Here is a 15,636-nt window from a genome sequence, read left to right on the forward strand (position 1 = left end):
TTCATTTCTCCCTAGCAAGTACAATCCAGAGTTTGAGAAGCTCCGCTTTAGAGTTTTTGGGTTTAATATAATCCCCACAAAGGTTTGGCGTATTTTTATTTCTGTTAGTCTCTTAATAGTCCAGCGAGCTTATCTTTTGCCACTAACATATCCTTGATCTGGCAAGATCCAGCTTTGAAGTTAATTTTGTTTCTGCACTCAAATCTTGAGCTAATAGGAGGTTGAAACTTGTGACGTTCTCAAGTTCAATTTGGATGTGAGCAGATGTCTTGCCTTTGTGGGAACTGGGAGGCTCTTTGCTGTTTTTTTATGTTTTTTATGGCTGTAATGGTTTTTATTATTATTTTTGTGCGCTCTGCTGCCTTCAAGTCACCAGAGAGAAGCAACGGAAGAAACAGCTCATCAACACACAGACAGAGATGAATTAATGCTGGGTACAGCAAGGTTTCCTTTTTGTAGTTTTCCAACATGGAGGGAATGATATGCCCCAAATCTGCTGCTGCTATAATTGAAAAAAAAAATGGAACTCCCCTTCTTCATTGTTTCTGAGGTCTCCTGTATATGTATGTTCTTCCTATTAATTCTTAACTGTTAAAACTTTGGAATTAAAAAAAATTAACTTTTCTTTGCCATATTTTATTTGGTATTTCTACTGGGAGAGTTTGAAATAAAACCTTTAATTTTGAAAGGGCCATCGTCTTAACTGCCACAATTCAACCCAGAAATTTTAAATATTTTGTATCCCACTTTTTCCATTTTTTAATTATTTTTTCCAGACTGGGATGAAATTGTTATTAAATAGTTGGTTGATTTTTGTAAAAAGAAAATTATTTCCCAGGTATTTGAAGGATATCCTTTATACCTCCCGAGACTGGGAATTGCTCAGAATCATTATTGATAATTTGAATCTGGGCCTTGGTAATATTCTCCATTTGATGTACCCTGTTGGGGAAGAAGCAACCAGCATTGAAACCTTTGTTCTTACCATTACTACAAAACCAACTTACCATCATGGAAACACCGTCACAGTCTGTCTCTCTTTTGTTGCCCATGATTCCCATTAATTTCCTTCCTCCCCTCTTTCCCCTCTCATCCCATTTAGTCCGATTGAGAGCCAGGTTCACAGAGGATGGATACGATCCTCTATCTGCTCCAGTTTAGGGGACTGCTACATTCATTTCAGCACCCTCCTTCCCAACTTGCATTGCCTTTGCATTAACTGCCTGCAATACTTTGCCATTCTCTATTTTCCCTTACTTATTTCCTGGTTAATACAAACCAGGGTCTCCAAGCCCTGGACCGCACCCCACTACTGGGCCAGCCCACTGCTTGCATGGGCCAGTTCCCCTCTCCCCCTTCCTGCTGGGCCACCAAGCCATAAAGGTTGGGGACCGCTGATACAAACTATATCAAACAACATCCAATGTATTCTTCCCATAAGTCGAAGGATCCCTTTGTCAAATCTTCTAAAGCTATACTGTTATCAAACTTAATTAAAACAAACATACCATCCTCAAAACTGGTTCTTCATTAATTCTTAGAAAGCATTCCTTCCGGTTTATTGAGACCTTACTCATCACTGGGATCATAGAAATAATCTCTTCCTTGTGATAAAATGTAGTTAACTAGAAAGTGAACCCTGATTTATATCATTTTTTTAGTAATTCTTCCATTAAATATTTAAAGGTCTTTTTCCTTTGTATGATGATGGCAAGACTGATTTTTTTTAAAAAAAATAATATCACCACAGCAATTTTTCTTTAGTCCATGAAGCTTGTTCCACCTGACTGTTTACAAACTTCAGTCCAGTTTTCCTCAACGTTTTTGGGAACAGAAGATGCCCTGGAATTGATCCAATGCAGAATTATTATTATTTTGCAGAACAAGAGACTTTAATTGTAAGTTTATGACTGGAGATCAGACACCCAAACAAACACAGATTTAAAGAAAAAGAAATATAGAAAGGAGCACAGGTTCTTTTGAGAAACAAGTGAAGAAATAGCATCCAAAGTTTGTTTATTCATTCAAGTTGTGTAGCTGTCAGTCTCAAAAAATGACACAAACAGCAAACAACCCTAAAGTCATTTAAACCGAGAACGGAACACAAAAAGAGAAACCAACATATATAGTAGCTGAGAGAGATTACAATCAGTAGAGGTTCAATAATTTAATAACAATAATCACAAAATGGTCCTTTCACACACTCGGAACCCAGACCCAGGCACATCACCAGCACTTCAAGGTCTTCCAAAAAGGCCAACCGAATTGGGGTCACCCTGCTTTGAGGGGGGAGGATGATCCAGAAAAGGAGGCTCTAGGCACCCCATCCAGGCCCCTACAGCCTCCAGAAAGTGCAACAGGCTCCCAGGTAATCTTAGAGAGGAAACATGACTACATAAGCTAATTCTACCTTATTGTTAGACTACATGAAGAGATTGTTGCAAGTCTGAGAGTGCTAACTTCCTGCCTCCACTTCTAAATGTTTGGTCAACCAGGTTGCTTCCTGACCGGCGACTGGGGGGGGTGGTCCCTGCCTCTCTTGTCTGATCGTTCCCTAGGCAGAATCTCTTCCTCTAGTTCACCAAGACCAGACATGTCAAACACAAGGCCCGGGGCCCAGATGCGGCCCGCAAAGTGGTTTCATGTGGCCCGCGAAGCCATCCTGGAAACAGTGAGGGAACGGCCCCCGCTGCCTTGGCCCTGGACCAGGCCAGTCGGGAGCCAATGTACAATTTTGTGGTGGCCCATCTATGCTGAAACACATTCAGTCTCAGCTCCATAAGCTCCCCCCCCCGCATGGCTTGAGAGGAACAGTGAGGCTCCTCCAGTGGACCATGCCTTGGCNGCCAGATGAGGGGGGAGGAATGCCTGTGAATACCAACATTATCTTAGCATAACACAGCCAAGGTCAAAGCAGCAGCAGTCTGTAATAACAGAGATGAGACGAGAGGAAGATTCACACCTCTGTTTAATTGGAGCATATGATTGATGACTGTGGAAGGAGGGAGGGAGTTGTGCTTGTCGCGAGAGCTAGGATGGGGGGGTGTTTCAGTCTTTGGCTTTACTTTGTTCGTGCCGGATTATGTAACCCATTAAAGGATTCTTTAAGGTAATTAAGCCTCAAAGTTCTTTGAAAAGTTATTTCTTTCGGAACCATGACAGCACCTTTGGGATAAAGAGCGGCTGTTTCCCTTCCTGCAGGCAACAGCTAGGGAAGGGGAGCATCTCTTCCCATGGTCCCTCAAGGTCATTCTCACGTACCATTCCAGACTGGGACAAGATATCCACAGCATCATTCGGGAGCCCTGGTTTCATCAGTATTAATTAACAGCCACAAGTAATCCCAGAAGTCTGGCCATTAGAGCAGTTGTTAAGGTAGACGCCCAATGATCGCTTCGCTCAGCAACCCAAGTCTTTAAGCAACTGTGTCGGTCGTTAAGCAGGTGGAGCAAGAGAACGGCCTGCTGAAGGAGGGCAGGAAGCTCTTGCTCTGGGTGTGGAAGAGAAGGCCTTCACTGGGTGAGCTGAAGGGGCTCCTACAGAAGAGTTCTCTGACACACCCAGGGAGTGAAAGGAGAAGCCAAATCTGAATATTCCTGCATAAACCCAGTGCTTTTCTTTTCTCCCGGGGCCCTCCCCCTCTTGGTCCTTGGGTATCCAATGGGGTTCAATCTAGGTCAAGGCTTTTCAACCAGTGGTACGGGTACCACCTGTGGTACATTGGCACCTGGCAGGTGGTATACACGACCATCCTAGAAAAGTGGTAGCGGGGGAGGGGAATGATCTGAACCGGTGGCAGCACCGCACAAGCCTGAGCGAGAGATGGCTGGAGCTGCAGGGCTGTCAGGGCTCAGCGGAAGCGCCAGGATCAGTGCCAGGCTCCAGCTGGAGCTCGGCGCTGATCCTGGCGCTTCTGCTGAGCCCTGAAGAAGCACCAATCAGCTGGAATGTTGCAGCATCTCCAGGGTCTTGTGATTTACATTCAGATGCTTGGCAACTGATTCATATTTATGATGGCCACAGCGTCCCAGGGTCATGTGAAGTGACCAAAACCTGCTGCAACCACCCATCAGACGGGGGGAATAAAAACGAAACACCCCACCACCTCACCCCTGCTGCCAATCCTCAACAGAAATGCTCACAACAATAAAAACTTCGGACAGGAGGAAGAGCGCCACCGGGTGGGCAGGCAGGTGTCTTGCTTGGCTGTGGCTTGAGGGGCACTTTTTCAGTGCCATTGTAACTTTGAACAGTCATTAAGCGAACTGTTGTAAGTCGAGAACTACCTGTATTTCATCGCTTTTTTCCCTTTTTTTTTTTTGGTCATCACGTTTTTGACACCTTGCTAGGCAACTGGTGGTACTCGGATATTGGCATATCCTAAAAGTGGTACAATGGGTGAAAAGGTTGAAAAGCCCTGCCCTAGACAGAGAGACGTTGAGACCAAAAGAAACCCAACATCTAATCACAAAGGGAATCGAACTGAAAGCTGACCAGGAGTTGTATAAGGGAGTCTTGCTTAGTCAGCTAGCTCAGTGGAGCTTCCATATGAAGAGACAGTCTACAAGAAAAGAGCCATGCCGCCTGTGCCAAAAGATGAGAAATAAGCAGCTCTGGTGGTTTGTTAGTAGGGCTGGCATTGGTGTGTGTAGAAAAGGTGGGGAAGGTGAGCTTTGATTGGATCCCAAGGGAGGCCAATCATCTCCTGGGGATTCTACTGGGTTGATGATGTCATCCATCCAGCTCAACTGCCACTTTCTTTGGGAGATCTGAGTGAAGATGGCTTTCAAGAGGTAAGGAGGTCTTCAGAAGGGCTGCTGGGCTCCGAATTAAGGAAAAAATTTAAAATTTAAAAACTCACGTGGTTGTGGAACCGATTCAGTCCTGTAAAACCAAACCAAGGTTAAAAGTGATGAGCTCAACCCAGAAGCATTATTTTTCCACTCTGCTTTCTTAAATCCAACGGATTCTGGGAAATAGGCTTCAGTTGTTCCCTTTCCTTCCCTTCCTTTTTCTCTCTTCTAGGGCCTTCTTCAAGTTATTTTCCTGCTTCCGGAGGAAAACAAGGAAGGCGAGCGATCCAGGGGCCGAGGCTCCCAGTTCCCCAACCTGCCGACTGGAGGAAAGCACCAAGACTCCTGAGCGAAGACGAGTCGCTTTGGTTGTGGATGTGGAGCTCCAGAAAGTGGAGCGATGTGGTGAGTAGACGCTCAGGGATGGGCTGGGACTTTGAGAAGGAGAGGAAGCAGCTCTTTAGGACGGGATTCCTCCATGTAGGAATAGACAGGTGGTCCTTGACTTACAACAGTTCATAGAGTGACCGTTTCAAGGTATAATAGCACTGAGGAAAATGACATGATCTTTTTTCACACTTAACGACCACTGCAGCATCTCCACAGTCACATGATCGAATTCAGACACTGACTCCTAATTGTGACAGTTGTAGTATCCCAGGGACTTGTGATCACCGTTTGCGACCTTCTGACAACAAAAATCAATGGGGAAGGAATGATTCAATTAACAACTGTGGCAAGGAAGGTAATAAGATGGGACAAAAGTCAATTAACAACTGCCTCATAAAGAGAATCGGGTCACAAGGGGAAGAACGCTGGAAAGATGAGCCTGGTTTTGGAGGGTTTTCTTCGTCTGGGGGAGACCTAAAACTTTGCTGAGCACCTGCCTCTCCATTCCCAGATCTCCCCAGGAACGAGACGACACAAAAGAAGAACAAGAAAATTCTCTTCAAGAAAACGGACATCAGAAAAGAAGAGAATATACCACGCCAGGCTTCTTGCTGCAGAAGAGACCGATGGAAGAGCCAGACGTTATGGGAAGAGATCCACAAGAGGATGCAGAAGACAGACCAACCAGTAGGTACCCCTGGGAATCAGAGGGTCCCATAGCTCAGCCTTTCTCCCAGGTGGGAATCCCAGTCTCAGTGAGATTCAAAGATTTCCTCAGGATGGAGAGAGACTCAGAAGGGTTTCAACCTTCCCTTCTGAAAGGGAGAACATGGGGGACCCTGGGACTAAGTTGCCCAACAGCCTCCCCAACTTACAACCTGACTCTTCTCTCTTGCAGCAGGAGCGCAGTATCATTCGGGGCCTCTCTTCCATTGCCACTCTGTTTCAGCTGAAGCGGAGTGGGCAAATGGCAGTCCCAGAGCCAAGAAACAAAGACCTGTACAGCCTGGCTGTCTTGGTAGGTCAGAGGGAGGCAGGGGGCCATTGGAGGCAAGCAAAGCAGGGCGGAGAGAGAGGAGCAGTAGAGGGAGGGGAGACAAGCTTCCCCTGGACGGTCAAAATGTATCCTGTGCAAAGGGTCCTTAACCTCCTTTGTACTGAGAGGGAAGCTGTAGCAGAAGAACAGGTCAAAAGGGGCTGGGAGAAATAGGAAGGGCTGGGCTGGAGCATCATGGCTGACTTTCCCTTCTCTGCTTCTCTCCACTCTTGATTCCTGCCAGGCTCTGATGGAGGACAACAATTTCAGCAGCTTCACGGCAGGACTAGCTGCAATGCTTGCAATTTATGACATCAGGTCAGCCTTTCCTTTCTTTGGCCTGCTATTCTCTTGGGAATAATGAACCCCAGGGCTGTTCACTAAGATGGGCACCGATGTCTCTTCTTTCCTTTGATCTCACAGCAAGGTTCCTCCAGCCATGGACCCAAAGGTTGAGTCTCGCCTCCTGAAGATCTTTGGGTCCGTGTGGATGTCCTCCATGAAAAACAGAGAGGAGAATATATCAGAGGTACCATCTTCAGCAACATTTCTGGGAGTTTCTTTCTGGTACTGGAACAGCTGGGAAAACGTTTAACACGTCGTCATCATCTCTGTCTTTCATTTCAGGAAGAGAAGAAGCTGCTGGAAGACGCCTTTGGCCTCCTGCTCCGAGGTCTTCTGCAACAAGCGGCCAAAACGGAGCATTTCATTTTTATTTTAAAGGTAAGGGCATCCATGTCCCAGGGAAGCTTGAAGGAAAATTGGGCCCTTGGAAACATTCACCAAATCAGGTGATAGAACTCCAGTGAAATCTTCCACTGGGAACAATCTAAGTAGGAGATAGTTCTTGAGGACAAGCATCAATGAGGATGGGAATCTGGCTTCCCACAAGGGCTGTTTTCCAACATTCAGGGACCTCTTCACAAAGAAGCCTCTTTACCTCTAATGCTCCATGGCCAGAATTAAAGATGAGAGACAAAACGTGTTTATGGGGTCCTTTGCTGGAAATGCCATCCCAACCTTCCGCCTTCCAAGGAGGATGGAATTTAAGAAGCTGGGAGTAGCCATAGAGGGAGTGGGCGGTTTTAAAGGCCTGAAGAAAGTACCCTAAGTTACACAGGTGTGTTTGACAATGAGCTTCCCGAGAATAGTAACAAAGGTAATGTTTTTGCTCCCATTCCACAGCACTTTGAGAAACACGGCCGGCAATGCTTCTTGTCTGCCTGGAATCAGCTACTCTATTGTGGAATCCACCAAAGAAAGATCAACGTATGTAGAAAAATGAAAATAAAATTGCACATTTTGGGCCCTCCACTGTTTTTGGGACCCCATCCTCATATGACCCCTCTCTCTTGGGAGAAAAGGGCAGGGGGGCAAGGGGTTCTTTTTCTTTTGCTTCCACTTTATGGCGGACTAGGGAAGCCCTGGACAGGGTGTTTTACAGCTGATGTTTGTATTGATGGGCCCAACTGAACATGGGGGATGACTCAGCAAGACACTTTGGCAACAGTACGATGGACTTCTTTCTTTCTCTTCCAGCTCACTGAAGCCCAGAGGGCATTTCCACACTTTCCAGTGAAAATTGTGCAGGCTGGATATGAGGACGGATACATCAATGAAGGTAACTTTCTTTTGGAACATTAAGGGGTATGTGTGTGTGTGTGTGTGTGTTTGAAGGTATCAGCACATGAAAGGAAGGACAATAGCCCCACCCTTGTATCCCAAATGGGTTTAAGTACTCCTCAACATTCAACTGGTCACATAACAACTGTTGAAAGTTAAGACACAGCAGAAAGTCAAGTTAAGCAGTCCTGTGATCACATTTTTGGTGATTGGCAATCGGTCCACACTTAAGAGCAGTTGCAGCCTATTGTGGTTATGTGATCATGTTTTGCAATGTTTTTGTTGTTGTTGCTTTCTGGACAAAAAAAGATGACAAAACTGATCTTTGAATAATCTGGATTTGGATTCATGACCACATTATTTGCTTTAAGACCATGGGATTCTCTTACCAACTATTATAAACCTGATCGTATAATTTCCCAAAATTCTGGACACAATTATTGTCATAATTTGAGGACTACCGTTATCTGGTTTCCAGATGCTTAAATTTCAGCATCTCTGTATCCTTCGCGTGTTCTCATTGTGCTGATAGGCAGACGCTTCCCTTCCATTTGTCACCTTTCTTCCTTCCTTCGTCTCACCTTTTGTCCCCATGCAGGAGACCTAACAATAGAGGAGCTATGACGTCTTCACCCCCTGCCGCCCTTGGACACTGAAGGGTGGATGGAAAGGAGCTCCACTCTATCTGAAGGAAAGTCCCTTCGTTTCTCCCATCTAGTATCAATTATTACACCTTATTGTTATATTTCCTCTGTTCTACTCTTTTGAACTTAAAATACAGTAAATTCTGATATTTCTGCTTTTAGGTGCTTGGACCGCCTCATCCCTTGAAGAACGGATCGTTCAGCTACTGAAGGCCACCACTGATTTTGGAAGATCGTGAGGAGGCTACTCGTGTTGTGGAGCAGATATAAACTTTAGTCAGTTTTTGTGTGCTGAAGCAGGTTGGTGATGTGGAGGGTTGGACTAGGAAACTATTCACTTTCTGCAAATGTGGGCTTTTCCTTTCTCGAGTATAGGAGTCATGTTGTTTCTTGCAATGTGGTTTTTCCGTTTTGTTAGGACGTTGGGACAGCAATCAACATGGCGCCTGGAACTCACCTCCTTCCTTCGACTGTTGCCAACTGGGCCATCCTCTCTCCAGGCTGGAGGAACCATTGAAGAGCCTGCGATTCCACAGGCCCCACTGATGGATGGACTAAGAGATTTCATAGGGAAGCATCAGCCCCTCCAGCTAATGTTTCTTGCATCTATCTGACATTTATATGTCCCCATTTAGATGGCACCGATTTAAGAGAAACACGAGATAAAGAAAACAGAAATTCAGCAAAAAAGGCTACATGAACAGCATCTTGCAAGTTTTAAACTACAAACTTCCTACTGCTACTTTTTACTACTGGACTACTGGATCCATTACAGCAGCTGCTTCCTACGTTTCTTTTTCCAACCTTTAAGTTATTGGGGGCTCCTCCTGACACATTCCATTACCCTAATTCAGTTACAATAGTATGTCCATTTCCAGCACAATTCTTCATTTGAGACATATATTCTTCTAATGCAGCTCTGTGCAGTATGAGGAATGTAATGAGTCAAGTACTTCTATTTTTTTTATCAAAATCTAATATGGAGAACTACAAGGAAAATGAAAATAATAAGAAAAGAAGGGAAAAAGAGAGAAAGAAGAAAAAGTGTAGGAAAACAGGGAAAAGAAAAGAGAAGAAAAGCATTGTGTTACAACTTCTTTTGGAGCAGTAGAACAAGCAATAACGTACAACCTCAACTTTTCATTTCACAAAATAATATATATCAGGTGCCAAAACAGTTTATAAAATGGGTCAAAGCAATTCATACGTCACAGCAAGCAAAGATTATTATTGATGCCTTGTCAAATCTAAAAGGGGGTGAGGCAAGGAAGCCCCTTATCTCCCCTGCTGTTTAAATTGGTGTTGGAAGTTTTCAATAAGGATATTAGACAAGATGAAAACATTACAAGTATAAATCTTAAAAAGGAAGTTTATAAATTCATTTGCTGATGAGTTAGTTATCCAGAAAAAACACTATAGGATATTTGAGAAAGAAACTAAATGGCTTTGGAACTTTAGTGGGCTATAAAATAAACAAACAGAAAAGAACAATGTTTGTTAAGAATATGGCTTCTCGGGACTATGAAATACTAAATAAAAAGTCAGGTTTTAAGTTGAAGAAAAAGTTTTAATACCTGGGTTTACATAGACAACAAAATTCAGAATTGTTTGAAAATGACTTTGAGCCTTTTTGTCAAAAAATCTAATATGGAGAACCAGAAGGAAAATGAAAATAATGGGAAAAGAAGGGAAGAAAAGAGGAAAAGTGGAGGAAAAGGGGGGAATCTAAAGACAAGACAAGACAAGACAAGAAAAGCATTGTGTTACAACTTCTTTTGGGGCAGTTGAATAAGCAATAACATACAACCTCAACCTATTATTTCACAAAATAAATGGGTCAATGGGTCAAAGCAATTCATATGTCAGAGCAAGTAAAGATTATTATTGATGGAGACTTAACTAAGCCATGTCAAACCCCAAAGGGTGTGAGGCCAGGAAGCCGCTTATCTCCCTTGCTGTTTACCTGGGTGTTGGAAGTTTTCAATAAAGACATTAGGCAAGATGAGAAAATGACAAGTATAAATCTTAAAAAGGAAGATTATAAACTGACAGCATTTACTGATGAGTTAGTTATCGAGAAAATACTGCAGCTCTGGGCAGTATGAGGAATGTGATGAGTCAAGTACTTCTATTATTTTATCAAAATCTAATATGGAGAACTACAAGGAAAATGAAAATAATAGGAAAAGAAGGAAGAAAAGAGAAAGAGGAAAAAGTGTAGGGAAATGGAAAAGAAAAGAGAAGAAAAGCATTCTGTTACAACTTCTTTTGGAGCAGTAGAATAAGCAATAACATTTTCAACTTTTCATATCACAAAATAATATATATCAGGGGCCAAAAAAGTTTATAAAATGGGTCAAACAATTCATACATCAGAGCAAGCAAAGATTATTATTGATGGAGACTTAACTAAGCCAATCTAATATGAAGAACCAGAAGGAAAATGAAAATAATGGGAAAGGAAGGGAAGAAAAGAGAAAGAGGAAAAGTGTGGGAAAAAGGGGAAAAGACAAGACAAGACAAGCATTGAGTCACAACTCCTTTTGGAGCAGTAGAACAAGCAATAACATACAACCTCAACTTTTTATTTCACAAAATAATGTATACTAGGGGCCAAAACAGTTTATAAAATGGGTGAAAGCAATTCATACATCAGAGCAAGCAAAGATTATTATTGATGAAGATTTAACTAAGCCATGTCAAACCCAAAAGGGTGCGAGGCCAGGAAGCCCCTTATTTCCCCTGCTGTTTAAATCGGTCTTTGAAGTTTTCAACAAGGATATTGGGCAAGATGAAAACATCACAAGTATAAATCTTAAAAAGGAAGTTTACAAACTGACGGCATTTGCTGATGAGCTAATTATCCAGAAAAAACTCCATAGAATATTTCATAAAGAAACTAAATGACATTGGAGCTTTAATGGGCTATAAAATAAACACAAAAGATCCATGTTTGTTAAGAATATGACTTCTCAGAACTATGAAATACTAAATAAAAAGTCAGATTTTAAGTTGGAGAAAAAGCTGGAATACCTGGGTTTACACAGACAACAAAATTCCCAACTTTTCCAAAATAACTTTGAGCCTTTTTGTCACAAAAGTCAAAAAGACCTATTAGGATGATATAAATTGCAAATAACTTATTGGTGTGATGACCCAGGGCCCCGCACGGAGGCAAAGCAGTCGGCTGGCAAGAGAAACAGTCCTTTAATAACTGCCAATGTTCCCCAAAAGCTCCCACATATGCTGGCAAGCCTTCAACCAAAGCACACATAGACATTCCTTTCAGCTGCCTCTGGCTGAAGGCAATTTCAATACAGCCTGAGAAGTATACAATGTCCTCAAGGCCAGACAGATAACAAGAAAACAAAACAAAAACTTAGTGAGTCCTTTTAAATCTCAGCTTGCCTGCAGTCTGCAAGGAGAAATGCAGTTGTGGTCGTAAAGCAGGAAAACAGCCGGTCCGTATTCAAGGTGTCCAGGTTAAACAAAGACAAGAGTACAATTCACAACTGTCCCAAGATACCACGTTTGTTCCTGGCAAATGCCCCGCCCTACAGTGTCTCCTTAAATCTTAATCCCCAGGTGTGCCTTGTGGAGTAGGGCGGGCCGCTCTCCACCAGAGCAATTGTGCCTGCACACTTTGTTCTCTCCTCCTCTCTGCTCTCCTTGCTCTAGGATGAGGGGGGGTTGCTCCTCGCATTAACTCTGCCTCCCCTGTTCCAAACCTGAAGGGCCCTGGCCTGCCTCAGCCTGCTCTTCCCCACAGTCCCCTAAGCCACAGACACCTCATCCCGGGCCTCAACAGGGTCCTGCTCCCCCTCGGATTCAGGCTCAGATGGAGGCATGACAATTGGGTAGACTCTCTGTAATTAACATGAATGTCCTACCAAAGATGCTTTTTGTGTTTCAGACTCTTTTACTGTACCTGATGCTCCATTTAAACAATGTCAGACAGACATCTCTAAGGTTTATATGGCAAGGGGGGGAAAAACCAAGAATTAGGTATCAATTATTGCAAAATGCTAACGAAAGAGAAGGTTTGGGGTTACCAGCTTTGAAATTGTATGTTGCTGCCTGTTATTTGGTCTGGCTAAAAGAGCGGGTGACTCTCTAAAATAAGAGGAGAGTTGAGCTGTAGTGCCATGAATTAAGATTTGGGTGGCACGCCAATTTATGCTACGAAAAGGTTGAAGGAAATGTTGATTTCAACAACCATTTTGTTAGAGGTGCCATCCTGAGAGTTTGAAATAAATATCAAATAAGGTTCTCTGCAAACATACCCCTTTGGTGTCATCCCATGAAGCTTTGTGTTGTTTTTTGGAAAATAATTGGTGGTGAGGCTAGACCAGTGGACCTATGGTCAAACAATATTTTTCAGTTATGGTAACCCCATCCTCAAATCTAAAGAAGAATTGGAATTAGAAGGAAGTGTTGGCCCTTGATTTACATATTTACAGTTGAAGGAAATAATTAGATTTTTAAAAATCTATGGATTTGATTTTGTAAAAGATGAATTGCAAATTCTGTTGTGTGGTGGTGATTAACTTATTATTGCGAAGGTTTATAAATTGCTATTGAATTTGGAGAATGAATTTGTAAAGCATTGTATGATTCAGTGGGCAAAGAATGTTGGATATAATTAAATGCTTCAACAATGGAGCACATGGACAAAAGTTTTAAAATTTAAATTATAGCTTAAAAGAAATTTTTTACAAGATGATATACTACTGGTATGTAACACAGGACAAATTGTCAAGAATGTATAATGGCGTTCAAATGAATTTTGGAAATGTAAATGTAAAGATTTTTTTTTACCATTTATGATGGACATGACACAAAGAAATGAAGTGTTGTAGGATTCATTTCTTTGTTTATATATATAAATGTTTTATTGAGTTTTATAAGAGTGGGGAAGGGATAAAGTCGCTATGGATATTGGATAGGGTTAGGGGATAGGATTGGGATAAGGGTAGGGATAGGTACAGTAATGGGGTTGCCCCCAACAAAAATTCAATGCTTTAGAAAGCAGACTATTGTCCGGGTACAAATATTAAATAAGAGTAGTTAATGTAATACTAAACAGTTATAATCCTAATAATAACAATACTCATGAAAGTAAAGCTTAGTCGATAAGCATCATTCATCCTGTTAAATTTCACCATCCTTTCTCGCTCTATCGTGTCGCTAACCATTGATAGAATTTTTCCCATGTTTTGAAATAAATTGAATCTTCTTTCTCTTTAATCTCTAAAGTTAATCTATCCATTTCTGCACATTCTAGGATTTTCATAATTATAATCTGGTCAGGTGGTAGATTTTCATTTTTCCAGAATTGGGCAATTACTATTCTCGCAGCTGTCATTACATGTAATATTAAATATTCATTCTCTTTTCCATAGTTAAGTCCTAATATTCCTAACAAAAACAGTTCTGGCTTAAATTCTATCTGTATTTTAATCATTTTTTCCAGTCATGAATGAATCTTAAACCAAAATTTCTTTTGCATTAGGACATGTCCACCAGGCATTATAATAAGTACCTGGTTTCTGTTTATATTTCCAAGAAATATCCGATACATTTTTAAACATTTTCGCTAGTCTGACTGGTGTCATATGCCATCTATAAAACATTTTATAAAAATTCTCTTTGTATGAAGCTGCTTTAGTAAGTTTAATATTTCTATCCCAAAGCTTTTGCCAATTTCTAAGTCTATGGAATATCTAAACTTTTTTGCCCACACTATCATTGTTTCTTTTACTTGTTCTTCTTCCATCTTCCAACTTAGAAGAAATTTATACAGTTTCTTAATCAAAGTTTCATGTTTTCAAAAGTATTTTATCAAGTTGTGTCTGTTCTTTATAAAATCCCATTGATTTTGTGTCTTTTTCTCATATCTTGTTTGAATTTGAAAATAAGACCACCATGTTAAGTCAATAACTTGTTGTTGAAGAGCTTGCCTGTCCGTCCTTGTCCAAAATATCTTTATAAGTAACAAGTTTGTCATAGTTAATTAAATTTGGGTAAGCGAACTCTTCCATTGTTGAAAGCCACTCAGGTATTTTAGTATACATTCCTTATGGCATGGTTTTGAAAATATTTGTGTACTTTATTTTTCTCATACCACAAGAACGGGTGCCAACCCAGTTGCAGATTGTGTCCCTCTAAGTAAAGAAGTCGTTTATTTCTCAGTGTAATCCATTCTTTGAGCCAAAGCAAGATGGCTGCTTGATAATAAAGTCTCCAATCCAGACGTCCAAAACCCCCTCTGTCTTTGGTTTCTTGTAGCAATTTAGTTTTAATTCGTGCTTTCTTCCCTTGCCATATAAATCTCAATATTGTTGCATTTAAATCATCAAAGAATTTCTTGCCCAATTTAACAGGAGCTGTTTGAAATAAGAAGAGTAGCTTTGGCAAAATGTTCATCTTCACTGTCGCTATTCTTCATTTCTTAATACAGAAGATTCTTAAAGTGAATATCAAGATAAATTCAGAGACTTTCTCTTAGGCTGAATGGATAAAGAACTTGAAAGAAATGGAACTTTGATGTTATATATGTTGAAAGAGGAAGAATAATTCCACAAAAGTGGAAGGATACTTTGATTCCCACAGTGGACAAATGGCTGCAGAAAGTTGATGGAGTTAAGAAAGACACTAAATGGACTGCTGTAATTAAAGAAAAGAACACAATTTTGTTTCTATTGGAAACCTCTTTTGGACTTGTACTTTGTGCTTTGATGGACTTTGTAATAGCTGAAATATGGTTTTTGTTGTACTCTTGCACCGGCTAACTAACATGGGATTTTTTTGTACTTTAAATTTGCTTTTTCAAATGTGTGACTCATAGGTTCCCATAAGCCTTCACTTTCAGAAAAATGCCTCCCTTTCAGAGACGGGGACTGGCAGGAGAGCTTTCCATACACTGCAGATCACAGTCTCCCTTTCAGCTGTTCTGAAGCCTCCGTGATCAAAGCAAAGATTCAAGCTCAACCTTGGGAAGAGCTGAGAATGTTTCTTACCCAGACACATTTAGATGTTTTCCCTTTGCAAATGTTTCTCTTACTGAGCATGCAATGCTCTTTTCTATGGCTGTGCTCACATATTATTGGATGCTCTAATTTCTGTGATGTAACTGGACATATGACTGTTT

Source organism: Protobothrops mucrosquamatus, unplaced genomic scaffold (assembly GCF_001527695.2).
Source record: "Protobothrops mucrosquamatus isolate PMUCROS unplaced genomic scaffold, P.Mucros_1.0 scaffold2828, whole genome shotgun sequence".
NCBI classification, from domain to species: domain Eukaryota; kingdom Metazoa; phylum Chordata; class Lepidosauria; order Squamata; family Viperidae; genus Protobothrops; species Protobothrops mucrosquamatus.